Raw genomic sequence first — 14,848 nt, 5'->3', positions numbered from 1 at the left:
AAGTTTGTACCTTTTGACTACCTTCATCTTTCATCCCCATTACCTTTATTATTTTTTTATACAGCAGATTCTTACTAGTTATCCATTTTATACATGTTAGTGTATACATGTCAATCCCAATCTCCCAATTCATCCCACCACCACCACCACCCCGCACTGCTTGCCCCACCTTGTGTCGATACGTTTGTTCTCTGCATCTGTGTCTCAATTTCTGCCTTGCAAACCAGTTCATCTGTACCATGTTTCTAGGTTCCACATATATGCGTTAATATACGATATTCGTTTTTCTCTTTCTGACTTACTTCACTCTGTATGACAGTCTCTAGATTCATCCACGTCTCTACAAATGACCCAATTTCATTCCTGTTTATGGCTGAGTAATATTCCATTGTATATATGTACCACATCTTCTTTATCCATTTGTCTGTCGATGGGCATTTAGGTTGTTTCCATGACCTGGCTATTGTAGACAGTGCTGCAATGAACATTGGGGTGCATGTGTCTTTTTGAATTATGGTTTTCTCTGGGTATATGCCCAGTAGTGGGATTGCTGGGTCATATGGTAATTCTTTTTTTAGATTTTTAAGAAACCTCCATACAGTTCTCCATAGTGGCTGTGTCAGTTTACATTCCCACCAACAGTGCAAGAGGGTTCCCTTTTCTCCACACCCTCTCCAGCATTTGTTGTTTGTAGATTTTCTGATGATGCCCATTCTAACTGGTGTGAGGTGATACCTCATTGTAGTTTTGATTTGCATTTCTCTAATAATTAGTGATGTTGAGCAGCTTTTCATGTGCTTCTTGGCCATCTGTAGGTCTTCTTTGGAGAAATGTCTATTTAGGTCATCTGCCCATTTTTGGATTGGGTTGTTTGTTTTTTTACTATTGAGCTGCATGAGCTCTTTATATATCCTGGAGTTTAATCATTTATCCATTGATTCATTTGCAAATATTTTCTCCCATTCTGAGGGTTGTCTATTTATCTTGTTTGTAGTTTCCTTTGCTGTGCAAAAGCTTTTAAGTTTCAGTAGGCCCCATTTGTTTATTTTTGTTTTTATGTCCATTACTCTAGGAGGTGGGTAAAAAAAGATCTTGCTATGATTTATGTCAAATAGTGTTCCTCCTATATTTTCCTCTAAGAGTTTTATAGTGTCCAGTCTTACATTTAGGTCTCTGATCCATTTTGAGTTTATTTTTCTGTATGGTGTTTGGGAGAGGTCTACTTTTATTCTTTTACATGTAGCTGTCCAGTTTTCCCAGCACCACTTACTGAAGAGACTGTCTTTTCTCCATTGTATATCCTTGCCTCCTCTGTCATAGATTAGTTGACCATAGGTGCATGGGGTTATCTCTGAGCTTTCTACCTTCTTCCATTGATCTAAGTTTCTGTTTTTGTGCCAGTACCATATTATCTTAATTACTGTAGCTTTGTAGTATAGTCTGAAGTCAGGGAGTCTGATTCCTCCAGCTCTGTATTTTTCTCTCAAGACCGTTTTGGCTATTTGGGGTCTTTTGTGTCTCCATACAAATTTTAAGATTTTTTTGTCTTAGTTCTGTAAAATATGCCATTGGTAATTTGATAGGGATTGCGTTGAATCTGTAGATTGCTTTGGGTAGGACAGTCATTTTCACAATGTTGATTCTTCCAATCCAAGAACATGGTATATCTCTGATCTGTTTGTATCATCTTTAATTTCTTTCATCACTGTCTTATAGTTTTCTGCATACAGGTCTTCTGTCTCCCTATGTAGGTTTATTCCTAGGTATTTTATTCTTTTTTTTTGCAATGGTAAATGTGAGTGTTTCCTTAATTTCTCTTTCAGATTTTTCATCATTAGTGTATAGGAATGCAAGACATTTCTGTGCATTAATTTTGTATCCTGCAACCTCACCAAATTCATTGATTAGCTATAGTAGTTTTCTGTTGGCATCTTTAGGATTCTGTATGTATAGTATCATGTCATCTGCAAACAGTGACAGTTTTACTTCTTCTTTTCCAATTTGTATTCCTTTTATTTCTTTTTCTTCTCTGATTGCCGTGGCCAGGACTTCCAAAACTATGTTGAATAATAGTGGTGAGAGTGGACATCCCTGTCTTGTTCCTGATCTTAGAGGAAAAGCTTTCAGTTTTTCACCATTGAGAATGATGTTTGCTGTGGGTTTGTCATATATGGCCTTTATCATGTTGAGGTAGGTTCCCTCTATGCCCACTTTCTGGAGAGTTTTTCTCATAAATTGGTGTTGAATTTTGTCAAAAGCTTTTTCTGCATCTATTGAGATGATCATATGACTTTTATTCTTCAATTTGTTAATATGGTGTATCACACTGATTGATTTGCATATATTGAAGAAGCCTTGCATCCCTGGGATAAATCCCACTTGATCCTGGTGTGTGATCCTTTTTATATGTTGTTGGATTCTGTTTGCTAGTATTTTGTTGAGGATTTTTGCATCTATATTCATCAGTGATATTGGTCTGTAATTTTGTTTTTTTGTAGTATCTTTGTCTGGTTTTGGTATCAGGGTAATGGTGACCTCGTAGAATGAGTTTGGGAGTGTTCCTCCCTCTGCTATATTTTGGAAGAGTTTGAGAAGGATGGGTGTTAGCTCTTCTCTAAATGTTTGATAGAATTCACCTGTGAAGCCATCTGGTCCTGGACTTTTGTTTGTTGGAAGATTTTTAATCACAGTTTCAATTTCATTACTTCTGATTTGTCTGTTCATATTTCCTATTTCTTCCTGGTTCAGTCTTAGAAGTTTATACCTTTCTAAGAATATGTCCATTTCTTCCCGGTTGTCCATTTTATTGGCATACAGTTGCTTGTGGTAGTCTCTTAGGATGCTTTGTATTTCTGCGGTGTCTGCTGTAACTTCTCCTTTTTCATTTCTACTTTTATTGATTAGAGTCCTCTCCCTCTTTTTCTTGATGAGTTTGGCTAATGGTTTATGCATTTTGTTTATCTTCTCAAAGAACCAGCTTTTAGTTTTATTGATCTTTGCTATTGTTTTCTTTGTTTCTATTTCATTTATTTCTGCTCTGATCTTTATGATTTCTTTCCTTTTGCTAACTTTGGGTTTTGTTTTTTCTTCTTTCTCCAGGTCCTTCAGGTTTAAGGTTAGATTGTTTATTTGAGATTTTTCTTGTTTATTGAGGTAGGCTTGTATTGCTATAAACTTCCCTCTTAGAACTGGTTTTGCTGCATCCCATAGGTTTTGGATCATCATGTTTTCATTGTCATTTGTCTCTAGGTATTTTTTGATTTCCTCTTTGATTTCTTCAGTGATCTCTTGGTTATTTAGTAACGTATTGTTTATCCTCCATGTGTTTGTGTTTTTTATGTTTTTTTCCCTGTAATTGATTTCTAATCTCATAGTGTTGTGGTCAGAAAAGATGCTTGATATGATTTCAATTTTCTTAAATTTACTGAGGCTTGATTTGTGACCCAAGGTGTGATCTATCCTGGAGAATGTTCCGTGTGAACTTGAGGAGAAAGTGTAATCTGCTGTTTTTGACAGGAATGTCCTATAAATATCAATTAAATGTATCTGGTCTACTGTGTCATTTAAAGCTTGTGTTTCCTTATTTATTTTCATTTTGGATGATCTGTCCATTGGTGTAAGTGAGGTGTTAAAGTCCCCCACTATTATTGTGTTACTGTCAATTTCCTCTTTCATAGCTGTTAGCAGTTGCCTTATGTATTGAAGTGCTCCTATGTTGGGAGCATATATGTTTATAATTGTTAAATCTTCTTCTTGGATTGATCCCTTGATCATTATGTAGTGTCTTTCCTTGTCTCTTGTAACATTCTTTATTTTAAAATCTATTTTATCTGATATGAGTATTGCTACTCCAGCTTTCTTTTGATTTCCATTTGCATGGAATATCTTTTCCCATCCCCTCACTTTCAGTCTGTATGTGTCCCTAGGTCTGAGGTGGGTCTCTTGTAGACAGCATATATATAGGTCTTGTTTCTGTATCCATTCAGTGAGCCTGTGTCTTTTCATTGGAGCATTTAATCCATTCACCTTTAAAATAATTATTGATATGTATGTTCCTATTACCATTTTCTTAATTGTTTTGGGTTTGTTTTTCTAGGTCATTTTCTTCTCTTGTGTTTCCCACTTAGAGAAGTTCCTTTAGCATTTGTTGTAGAGCTGGTTTGGTGGTGCTGAATTCTCTTAGCTTTTGCTTGTCTGTAAAGCTTTTGATTTCTCCATCGAATCTGAATGAGATCCTTGCCAGGTAGAGTAATCTTGGTTGTAGGTGATTCCCTTTCATCACTTTAAATATGTCATACCACTCCGTTCTGTCTTGTAGAGTTTCTACTGAGAAATCAGCTGTTAACCTTATGGGAGTTCCCTTATATGTTATTTTTTCCTTGCTGCTTTTAATAAGTTTTCTTTTTCTTAATTTTTGCCAATTTGATCACTATGTGTCTCAGCGTGTTTCTCCTTGGGTTTGTCCTGTATGGGACTCTTTGTGCTTCCTGGACTTGGGTGGCTATTTCCTTCCCATGTTAGGGAAGTTTTCAACTATAATCTCTTCAAATATTTTCTTGGGTTGTTTCTCTCTCTCTTCTCCTTTTGGGACCCCTATAATGTGAATGCCGTTATGTTTAATGTTGTCCCAGAGGTCTCTAAGGCTGTCTTCATGTTTTTTCATTCTTTTTTCTTTATTCTGTTCTGCAGCAGTGAATTCCACCATTCTGTCTTCCAGGTCACCTATCCGTTCTTCTGCCTCAGTTTTTCTGTTATTGATTCCTTCCATTGTATTTTTCATTTCAGTTATTGTATTGTTCATCTCTGTTTGTTTGTTCTTTAATTCTTCTAGATCTTTGTTAAACATTTCTTGCATCTTCTCGATCTTTGCCTCCATTCTTTTTCCGAGGTCCTGGATCATCTTCAGTATCATTATTCTGAATTCTTTTTCTGGAAGGCTGTCTATATCCACTTCATTTAGTTGTTTTTCTGGGGTTTTATCTTCTTCCTTCATCTGGTACATAGCCCTCTGCCTTTTCATCTTGTCTATCTTTCTGTGAATATGGTTTTTGTTCCACAGGCTGCAGGATTGTAGTTCTTCTTGCTTCTGCTGTGTGCCGTCTGGTGGATGAGGCTATCTAAGAGGCTTGAGCAAGTTTCCTGATGGGGTATCCCCATTACCTTTAAATTACAATTTCCCTGCTACTAGAATGAGATATTTCAAACAAAGAAACAAAACAAAATGAAACAAAAACCCAAACAGACAGTATCTAAACTTCCTAGAAGAGTAATGGAAATATTCAAAACTTGAAAACAAAGGTGTAGTATTTCATTAGGCACTACCCTGAAGTGAATGTTAACAGGAAAGATTACAGTGACTTGTTTACATAAACACAATCTCTTTCATTGTGCTGCAGTTATTAAATTGGAAAGGCTCTATACTTACACACATGCTTTGCCAAAGTTTCCCACGAGAGTATTAGGAATTCCTCTCTTGCTTTAGGACAATCTTCTCTCTTCTTCAGGCTCTGCCCCAGTGATCTTAATGTTTTAGGAAAAATAAAGAACATCAGACTGCCTGATCTTAGGAGTAAAGGAAGAGAAGGGCAATTAGGAGGGTGAGCGAGTGGCCAATAAATATGTGTGGGACTGGGAATAATTTTGCAGTCTAATAAAACAAATGATTAAGTTCCCTGATTAATTTATAGTTCTTATTTCTCAAACACATTAGCATACTCATATCCTCATAGTTTTAGTTTTCAGGGCCACAAAGACAAAAAGGGGTGGTAGTGGGAGATGGGAATAAACCACATCTATGCTCACAAAAACATACAATGTCTTTCTTACTTTAAGATCTGACATGAAACTACTCCTTCAGCTACTGACACAGGTTTCTCACATTCTAAATATAGCATTGCAACGATATTCAAAAACAATTAAGCCCCTTGCAGTTCTATTTGATTTATACAATTAGCATTGGCTCTAATAGCCCTTCCTAGTTTTTTTAACCAGTTGTCAGGTTACAACTAAGAGAAGAAAAGGAGTTGCCTGCAGTAAATACCTAGTTTCTCCAAAACAGAGTACTACTAAAGGAAAAGAAGTAAAAAAAGAAGAAATAGCATTTAAAAAATATCCTTGATCTAAATTTAACCTCCCAAAATTGAAACATTTTTTCTTTTATTTTTTAGGACTATTGAAAATTAAGGTGTAAAGACAACATATTGAGCAGCAAATTCTATAAATCCATGTTCAATTCAAAATGTCTTACTAAATCACCACTATACTGAAGACCTGGTACTAATTGTTAGGTGGTGGTGATGATGGCAATGAGGACATGAAAATGGCTATTTCGCAGTCCTACCTCAGGGTCCTTAAAGTGTAGTGGCACGATTATGACATAGACAAATACAGCCCCTTCTCAATGATAGTAACCTTGAGTAGGGCCCAGTAGGGAGCTGGGTAATAATATTTCTTATCCCTGAGTACTGATACCTGGTACTAGTGTATATAAGACCCTTTAGGTGGCTTGAAACCAATGGAAGACCCAGGGTTCATTCAGCCCCAACTAGCTATGGTTTAGTCCAAAGGCTCAGTGTCTCTTCTGCTAGCCAGGGGTATGTGGTAAACATGAAGGTAATTCCTGTGGGGTCTTTTTAAAATCACTGTTAAAACAACAAACAAATGAATAAACAGAGTTGGCCTTAGTTCTGTTACAACCATGACTGGGAGTGATTTGTTACCACCTTATCCCTTTTTTTATACCAATTCATCAAGAGTGAATAGAACTATATTATATAAAGTACCATATGGTCATTTCCAACACAGTTTTACAGCAATTTAACCAGGTGGAAAGATCTCATTTGTGATTCAGTAGATCTAGTGTTTCAGAGCTCAGGTTCTGAAATCAGAATTCTAGCTTTACTGCTTGCTACTGAGTATTCTTGGGAGAGCTACTTCAATCTATTTTACCCTGAGTTTCATCCTTTGAATGGTGAAGAAAGTAGTGTAGCTACCTGATAAGGTGGTTTTGAGGAGTAAATTAGTTACTGCATGTGAAGATTATAGCAGTGTGACTGGCCTCTGCAAATTGTTCAATAAATGTTAGTTATTACTTAACTGACACATGGAATAGGTTAGTTGGGGGATATAACATTTGTATGAACTTGTATTTGTTATTGATACTGAGGGAGGGCACGCTGTAGGTGGATGGGATGTGACTGGGCAAAGTAGAGGAACACAAAGTACAAGGTGTATCCAGAGACCAGAAAAAGAGCATAGCTTGGTTGGCTGGACAAGAAGGTGAATTAACTGAGATATGAATTTGTAAGAAGATTAGCAGAGGGTCTTGAATATCAAGTTGAGTAATCTGTATGTAATAGAGTCAAAACTTTTTGAGTGGGAGAGTAAAATTATCAGAGTTGCATAACTTTAATCTGGAAATTATTTGTGATTATTTTCATAATGAGGACTTTATACGGTCTAAATTAAAATATATTAAAACACAACAAGGGGGTCAATTCTAATAGTGAGGCTCAAATGTCTACTCTTGAGTAGCTACACCAGATTTAAGATTATAAGGGTAAATTCCTCACCATGTTCCCAGATGGACAGATAGCATAGCATGTATATCATATGTATCATATAACATGTTATTTGAGATGTAATACATTTATGTATTACATTTTTCTGTGTAATTCTGGAGCAGGGCCTGGGAACCTGTGTTTTTAAAAATTTGAGGTTTTTCTGACGATTATCATTAGGTTTGGAAGTTTTTGCAAATGTAAAATTTATAGGACTTGGCAAAGGTCTTATAGGCTGGATGGGGTGGTGGGATGAAAGAGAAGCAGCAACTCTATAAAGTAGTGACTTTCAAATATGAATGAGCATAACAATCATCTGGGAGCCTGTTAAAATGCAAACCAGAGATTCCCACTCAATAGGTCTGGAGTAGAAACCCAGGAATCTGGATTCTTATCAATAGTTGTCTTGAGTTTGGCAGTTTTCAAACTTTAATGTTCAACATACCCACTTGGAGAACTTTTAAAACGTAGATTGCTGGGCCCCGTCCTTCCTCCCACCCCACCCCTCCTGTCTGCCCCCACCCCACCTCCCTGTCTTGGGCAGGCCCAAGAATTAGCATTTCTAACTAGTTCCCAGCTAATGCTGGGAACTTGGATAAGCTTCAAGAACTACCATTCCAATTGCTTCAATGGGATTGATTTTTAAAGCCCAAGTAATAGGGAGAATGACAGTGATCTTATCATGGAGAGTCTTTACCTTTTCTGTTAGGTTGATTGAAGGAAACCATATTTATATTCCAGGTTGCCTTTGTGAGAGAAAAAAATGGAAGATGCTTAAATACCCATTCAAAAAAATTAATAACCACATTCCTACTAGCTTAAAAAAAAGGTGAAGAAAAATATTATTCTCCTATTATTGGATTAAATATCCCTGGCTATAGAGTAATAAAAATTATCCTTTGGCTATAGACTAGTAAACACCTCTATAGTTATTATTATTCTATTGTTGTAGAATCTCGAATTTAGACAATAAAAATAATTGAAGGGCTAACTTGTTTTCGGGATCTCTACTATGTTCAGTGTTCTAAGACATAGTTGGCAAACTATGGCTCACAGACCAAATCCATCCAATGTCTGTTTTTGTATGCCCTGCACACTCAGAATGGTTTTTAAATTTTTAAATGGTTGAAAAAAATCAAAAGAAAAATAGTATTTCACGACACATGAAAATTATATGAAATTCAAATTTTGGTGTCCATAACTGTATTAATCAGGGCTCTCCAGAGAAACAGAACCAATAGAATATATATATATATATATATATATATATATATATATATATATACACACACACACCTATATATTATAATAGGATATAATAATATACATTTATTATAAGGAATTGACTCAGGTAATTATGGAGGCTGAAAAGTTCCACAATCAGGTGTCTGCAAACTGGAGACCCAGTAGAAACAATGCTGTAAGTTGCAGTGTGAATACAGGAGAAGATCAACGCCCCAGGCTCTAAGCAGTCAAGCAGAGAGAACAAATTCATCCTTACCTCTCCTTTTGTTCCATTCAGGCCTCCAACAGATTGGAAAGGCCCACTTACATTGAGGAGGGCAATCTGCTTCACTCAGTCTACAAATTCAAATGTTATCTTATCCAGAAACATTCTCACAGACACACCCAGAACAGTGTTTAACCAAATACCTGGGTATCCCCTGTCCTAGTCAAGTTGATACATGAAATTAACTATCACAATAATAAAGTTTTTTTGGAACCCATCCATGCTTTTTCATTTACATGGTGTCATCTGTGCTGCTTTCATGCTAAGTAGCAGAGTAGCCTGCAAAGCCAAAAATATTTACTATCTGACTCTTTACAGAAAAAAGTTTAATGATGATATTCTGAGAGAGTGCTTTAAAATGTTTAATGTCAGTACAAATCACCTAGCATTCTTGCTAAAATGCAAAATTGGATTCAGGAGGCCAAGACCAAGATTCTCTATTTCTAACATGCTCCTGGGTGAGGCCGATGCTGCTTCCCTGCAAACTCTATCCTAGTTCTCAGTTTTTGCTCTTGTCAGTGTCCCTGACTACAATGCCCCAAACTCCTTCTGCCTATAGAAATTTCTTTTAGGTCCATCTAACTTAAACCCTGTTACTTCTATGACTTCTCCTAACCATTCCAGCTGACTGTGATCTCTCCTTCCTCATTGCACTTAGTTTACTTCAGTCTTTTGGCTTTTTTATGTAATCCGTTTGTTTTGACTCCTGGAAGTGTGACTCTCTTACCTCCCTTCAAAGACTTAAACTCTCTTGAAGTAGGGATCCTGTTTTTAGACATCTGTCACCTGTGATGCTCATAGAGTACCTTACATCTGACAGATATTCTAAAAATATTTATTGACTTAATTACTGTCTCACATCTAGAAAAGACATTTTTTGTTAACAGGATGTCATCACAATGAGGCAATATTCTTATCCATTCATGTTTTTAGAACTAATTTATTTTTTTCTTTGATAGATTTAGATACATTTCAGTGGTAAGGATCATGTTTCTTCCAAAACAGAGACAATTTTGAAGTAAAGTATACATCTTTGAATTGATATATTAAACCAGGTTATAAAACTGAAATTTTAAACTTGGTTCAAACCTTGAGATGAAAAGTACAACTTAATTATGAACTGAAAAACTGCTTACTGAGCAAATTGTCTGGAGGCTAGAGAATTAGAAATGCAATGTTAATTTCACTAGTTTAATAATCTCATTTTCAGAATTTGCTTGAAGAGTTATTGATAAATGACAATAGCCAATCATGTATGAAAGTTTACAGACTATGAAGATGTTTTATTTTGCCATTAAGAATCACACATTTCAAGCTTTTAAAGGGAATTATGTGAGTAGTTAAATAAGATGAGAAACTTCCGCAGTCATAAAAATTAATCAATTTATTTTGCTCTTTTTCTAATCACTTTAAAATTTCTACCTGAATTATTTCAGTATATCCCAAGAATAAGAGTGGTATGATTATGAAGCTACTTTCAAGGAATCCTATCAAGATAAAAAGCAGTTATAAATGTTTAGCATTTCAAGTCTTCAACACTCTTTACAAATCTTTTTCCCAAAAACAAATGTGATAATTTCACAATTCAATAGATTTTTAGACTTAATAAATACAAATAAATACCTTTTTCATAAAGGTTGTGCCCAAGGAAAAATTCTAAAGCAATTTCACATGTAAAGCATTATATCATATTTGAATGAAGTACTTGAGTTCTAAATCTTTTCAGGTGACTATACATATTTTTCTTCTAGTCAACACATTATTTTTGGCTTTTTAACTTATTTCTACTAATTTTCTCATGTTATAGCGAGCAGCATCTGAAGGAAAAAAGCAATCAGCTGATTTGATACATCACAGTTCATCCACATGGTGGAGCTATGTGGCTAGATCCTGCAGACACCAGTTTTATTATACTCACCGTTTTGAAATAAGTCATGGTAAATCCAACCAACCAAATTTTTTGTTCCTGCATACAGTTTTCTCTGGTACTATTAATTTAGTTCCTTTTTATCTCTTACTTAGCATAGGGCAGTCTTGTTCCATCCCACTCTTCCGTAGCAGTTGTTCTCCAACTTTGGCTGCACATTAGACTCACCTGGGCTGTTTTTAAAAGCCCTTCTCTTTGGGGCCCTACCTGAGACTAATTGAACAGGAATCTTTGCAGGGTGACGTTTTGCATAGGCAAGTTTCAAGGTTCCACAAGTGATTCAATCTTGAAATCAAGATTGTAAACCAGTGCTCCAAACTACTACTATAAATATCTTTCTAAATTATAAATTTAATCACATCATTCCTCATTAAAATCATTCACTGGCTCCTCAACAACTTTAGGATAAAATCAACTTCCTTAACAAGGCAAACAAGCCCCATCAAAGACTGACCATTGCCTTTCTAAGTGTCATCACCGTCTCCCACCTTCCAACACACAAAGACGTAGCTTGCAGAATTACTTGCAGTCCTCTACAATCACCAGGTTTTTCACTCCTTGAGGCTTGGGCTCATATCCCTGGCAACTAATACAGTAAGCACTAATTAATATTCATTGAATGACTAAATGAATACTGTAAAATGGCTTCATCTTACTTAAGACAGGGATGTTTATTTCTGTCAAACAGCTCCCAAGTGTTTGCTTATTTTTCGTTGCTTGGGCTCCAGAATGTGGCATTGGATTAACCAACAAATGTTAAGTATATTCTAAAGTAGACACTGTGTTCTGCCAACTTATTTGATCCAAAAGGAACATTTGAAAGCTTCCCTAGGAATAGCTGCTTCTACATTGTACTTCTTTTCCATCTAAATTTTTCAACTCTAACATTTGTGTTTAAGTCAACAGCAAAATGGACTGCTTGCCTGTGAGTGATGATGCTTTTCAGTTCTTTTTAAATTAGTGGATCCTTGGACTCATGGCTAGTCATTTAGAATCTTTGGTCTTATGATAGTTCTCACCCCAAAAGTGCCAAGAACCTAACTGAACCAGAGTTTCAAGGTTGGATGTTCTTGAAGAGAAGAGGTGTGGTTTGGGGGAAGACCACCTTATCTACTGGGCATGGTAGGGCACAGTGCCTGGTGGCCACAATGCTTTTAGTGGTCCATGAACATGTTTTAATGTCTTTTAAATCAGAATTTCAGGTCAAAGAAAATGTTTTAATGTGAGATAGTAATATACTCATCTTTATGCCAGCAGAGTGATAAAATACAATACAATACATTCTGGGGCCCCAGAATGTCATGTAGCCCTGATTTCAGGGAAACTAGAGAAGGGGTCTCCAGCCCTCAACTGTCTCCCCATTCGTGCCTGCCAGCTGACATAAATGCTTATAGTGGCTACCAGGGAATCTTGGCCTCTTTCAAGCCATCAATATCTATCCCAATACAATTTTGTTTTGGGGGAGAGAGGTGGAGGTCACTGCTGGCACTCATTATGCCAGACAACTATAAAATGTCCCTCTAGTCATTCCCTTAACCTGCATTTTTACTATGGCATATACCTTTCTTTTGGATAAAAGTGAGGCATTTGGCATGTAGAAACCACTTTTTTTTGAACTGACACATCTCGATGTTACTCTGATAAAAAGGTGCCAATACTAGCAATAGGTGCAAACAGTCATAAAAAAATACAGTCCTGTCATGTTTACTCAGCCTTCAAAAGCAGTCTTCTAAAATGGCCTCTAGTGAAAGAGGTTGCCAAAGTTTTCAAGTTTATGAAAATGTTTTTGAAAGTGTTCGTCATTGCAAAGAGCTCATGTTTAGCTGAGCACCTTTGATATCAGAATCTGTGATTAGAATATGGATGTTTTTGTGTGCAATCCCAAACAAGTGGTTTTGCTTTTCTAATGTAAATTCAAATATGCTGTTGAATCAATTAACTAGTGTGTCTGTGACATTGGATAGGCTTAATATAGTTTTTTATTAAAGATAAATAATAAAACTCTACTGCCTTTATTGGCCTTATCAGGCAATCCCTCTTTGGTAATAGGAATATTTTAGGGTTCATGATCCTTGATAACTACAATGTGTTTAGAATATATTTCTTGGCTATATAGAGCATTATTATTATTTTTAACCTCCTGTATCATGCTCAAAAATATGAGGAGGCTCTTAGCTATTTAGGTTCGGACTTCCCAGATGGCATTCAAGTTACATACTTGAGGAACAGTTGAACTTCTTTCTTTGCAAAAACTAAACCAACGATATTGGTAAGATTAGGTCATAATTTTAAAGTAAAGATAGATCTAATCTATTGTTGTGAATATTTGTTTGCTTGGTTTGCCCAGCATCTTTCTCTTCTGGGATTTAAACTTGCCATTCAGCAAAGGTTGCAAATTATAGTACACTGTGCCAAGGAGTGAGCACCTGATAGATATTGTGCCAATCAGACTCCTTCCTAGTAATTTAAAATAAGTTAGAGAGATAGGCCATTTTATCTCAAGTAGTGAAGACATGAGGATATGAATACAGGAGTTGCCAGTGGTGTTCATTCGGCATGGACTGTGAATTCTAAGCAGAGGAAATAAAAGACAAGAATGAACCAGAGAAAAGAAGGCAAGAAACTGAGTCCTGAGGACGACATTCACATCTCTCCTTCCAATACCTGATGTCTTTGAAAACCTTGGTTTTTGCAGTTCCTGGTCCATTGTTCCAATCTATGAGCGAATCCAATGTCCTCCAAATACATCCACAAGATACACCCCTCTTCGTTAATAACCTCCTTACCCTAAGCTTTAATCTACCCATATCTTTCAGTAGAATATTTAAAAATATTAACTAAGGATGAAACATCAGACATGTTAACTGGTTGAAAAAAATTGAGGATAATAAGATTTTAGGATTAAATGAAATAATATATATCAAACATTTGATCAGTAGCTGAAATATAATTCAATAAAATGTGAGTTATTATTTTTAAATTATTACTTTCCTGGTTACTTACAAATTTTGAGAACTATAATAATTAATCATATGATTATATTATTTTGGAACTCTTAGTTCCACCAGACAAAAAGCTGACTTGGATACATTTTCTACTTATTAGCATAAGTAGCCATTCAAATCATGGAAACCTACCTAGGGCTATCCCTAGGGTGTACAGAGTCCAGGGCAAATATTTTTTTGTTGGGCTTCTATGTGGCTAGTTTGATTTTAAAATGTATTATGAAATTCATAGGCCCATGTGCGTTATAGTGACATATTGATAACAATTTAGGATAATGAGCAGAGAAGAGATTTTTTTTTTATTTGTTTACTGTCCAATCCAGGCACCTGAAAATTCATCTTAGTATCTGCCAAAGCCTGTGAAGGCTATGAGAATTCACCCTCCGTGCAATCTAACATGTTAATTTGTTTCTATTTCAAGGGTGCCAGCAGAAGACGGGAGACTCCTGGTCTAGAGACAAAGGACTTACTGGTTCACAGCATAGAAAACAGCATGATCATCAGCATATTTGTACTGGTTGTTTTGCCAAGTCCCACCAAATGATGCTATGGGCCCAAATGACACCTGCACATGCTGTGGGTTGCATTACAGGAGAGGACCCAAGGGCCAAGAGTGCAGGACTTTTTAAGCAAGTTGCAAATCATTGCAGCAAGCAGCAAACCACTCAGCCCTACCCTCCACCTCCAGTCTTGCTGCAGTCACCTTGACCTACTTAGTATCTATGTGACTAGTTACAGAAACCGATCAGGAGCTGGGTAACCTTGCAATCTAGCACACACAGCAACAACATGCAGGATGGCTCAGGGTCCATTGCCAACGGCCTTTCCCAATAATATCCAGGCATTA

This window comes from Leucopleurus acutus, assembly GCF_964270905.1.
Source record: "Leucopleurus acutus genome assembly, chromosome: 3".
NCBI classification, from domain to species: Eukaryota; Metazoa; Chordata; class Mammalia; order Artiodactyla; family Delphinidae; genus Leucopleurus; species Leucopleurus acutus.
This window is presented reverse-complemented; position numbering follows the sequence as displayed.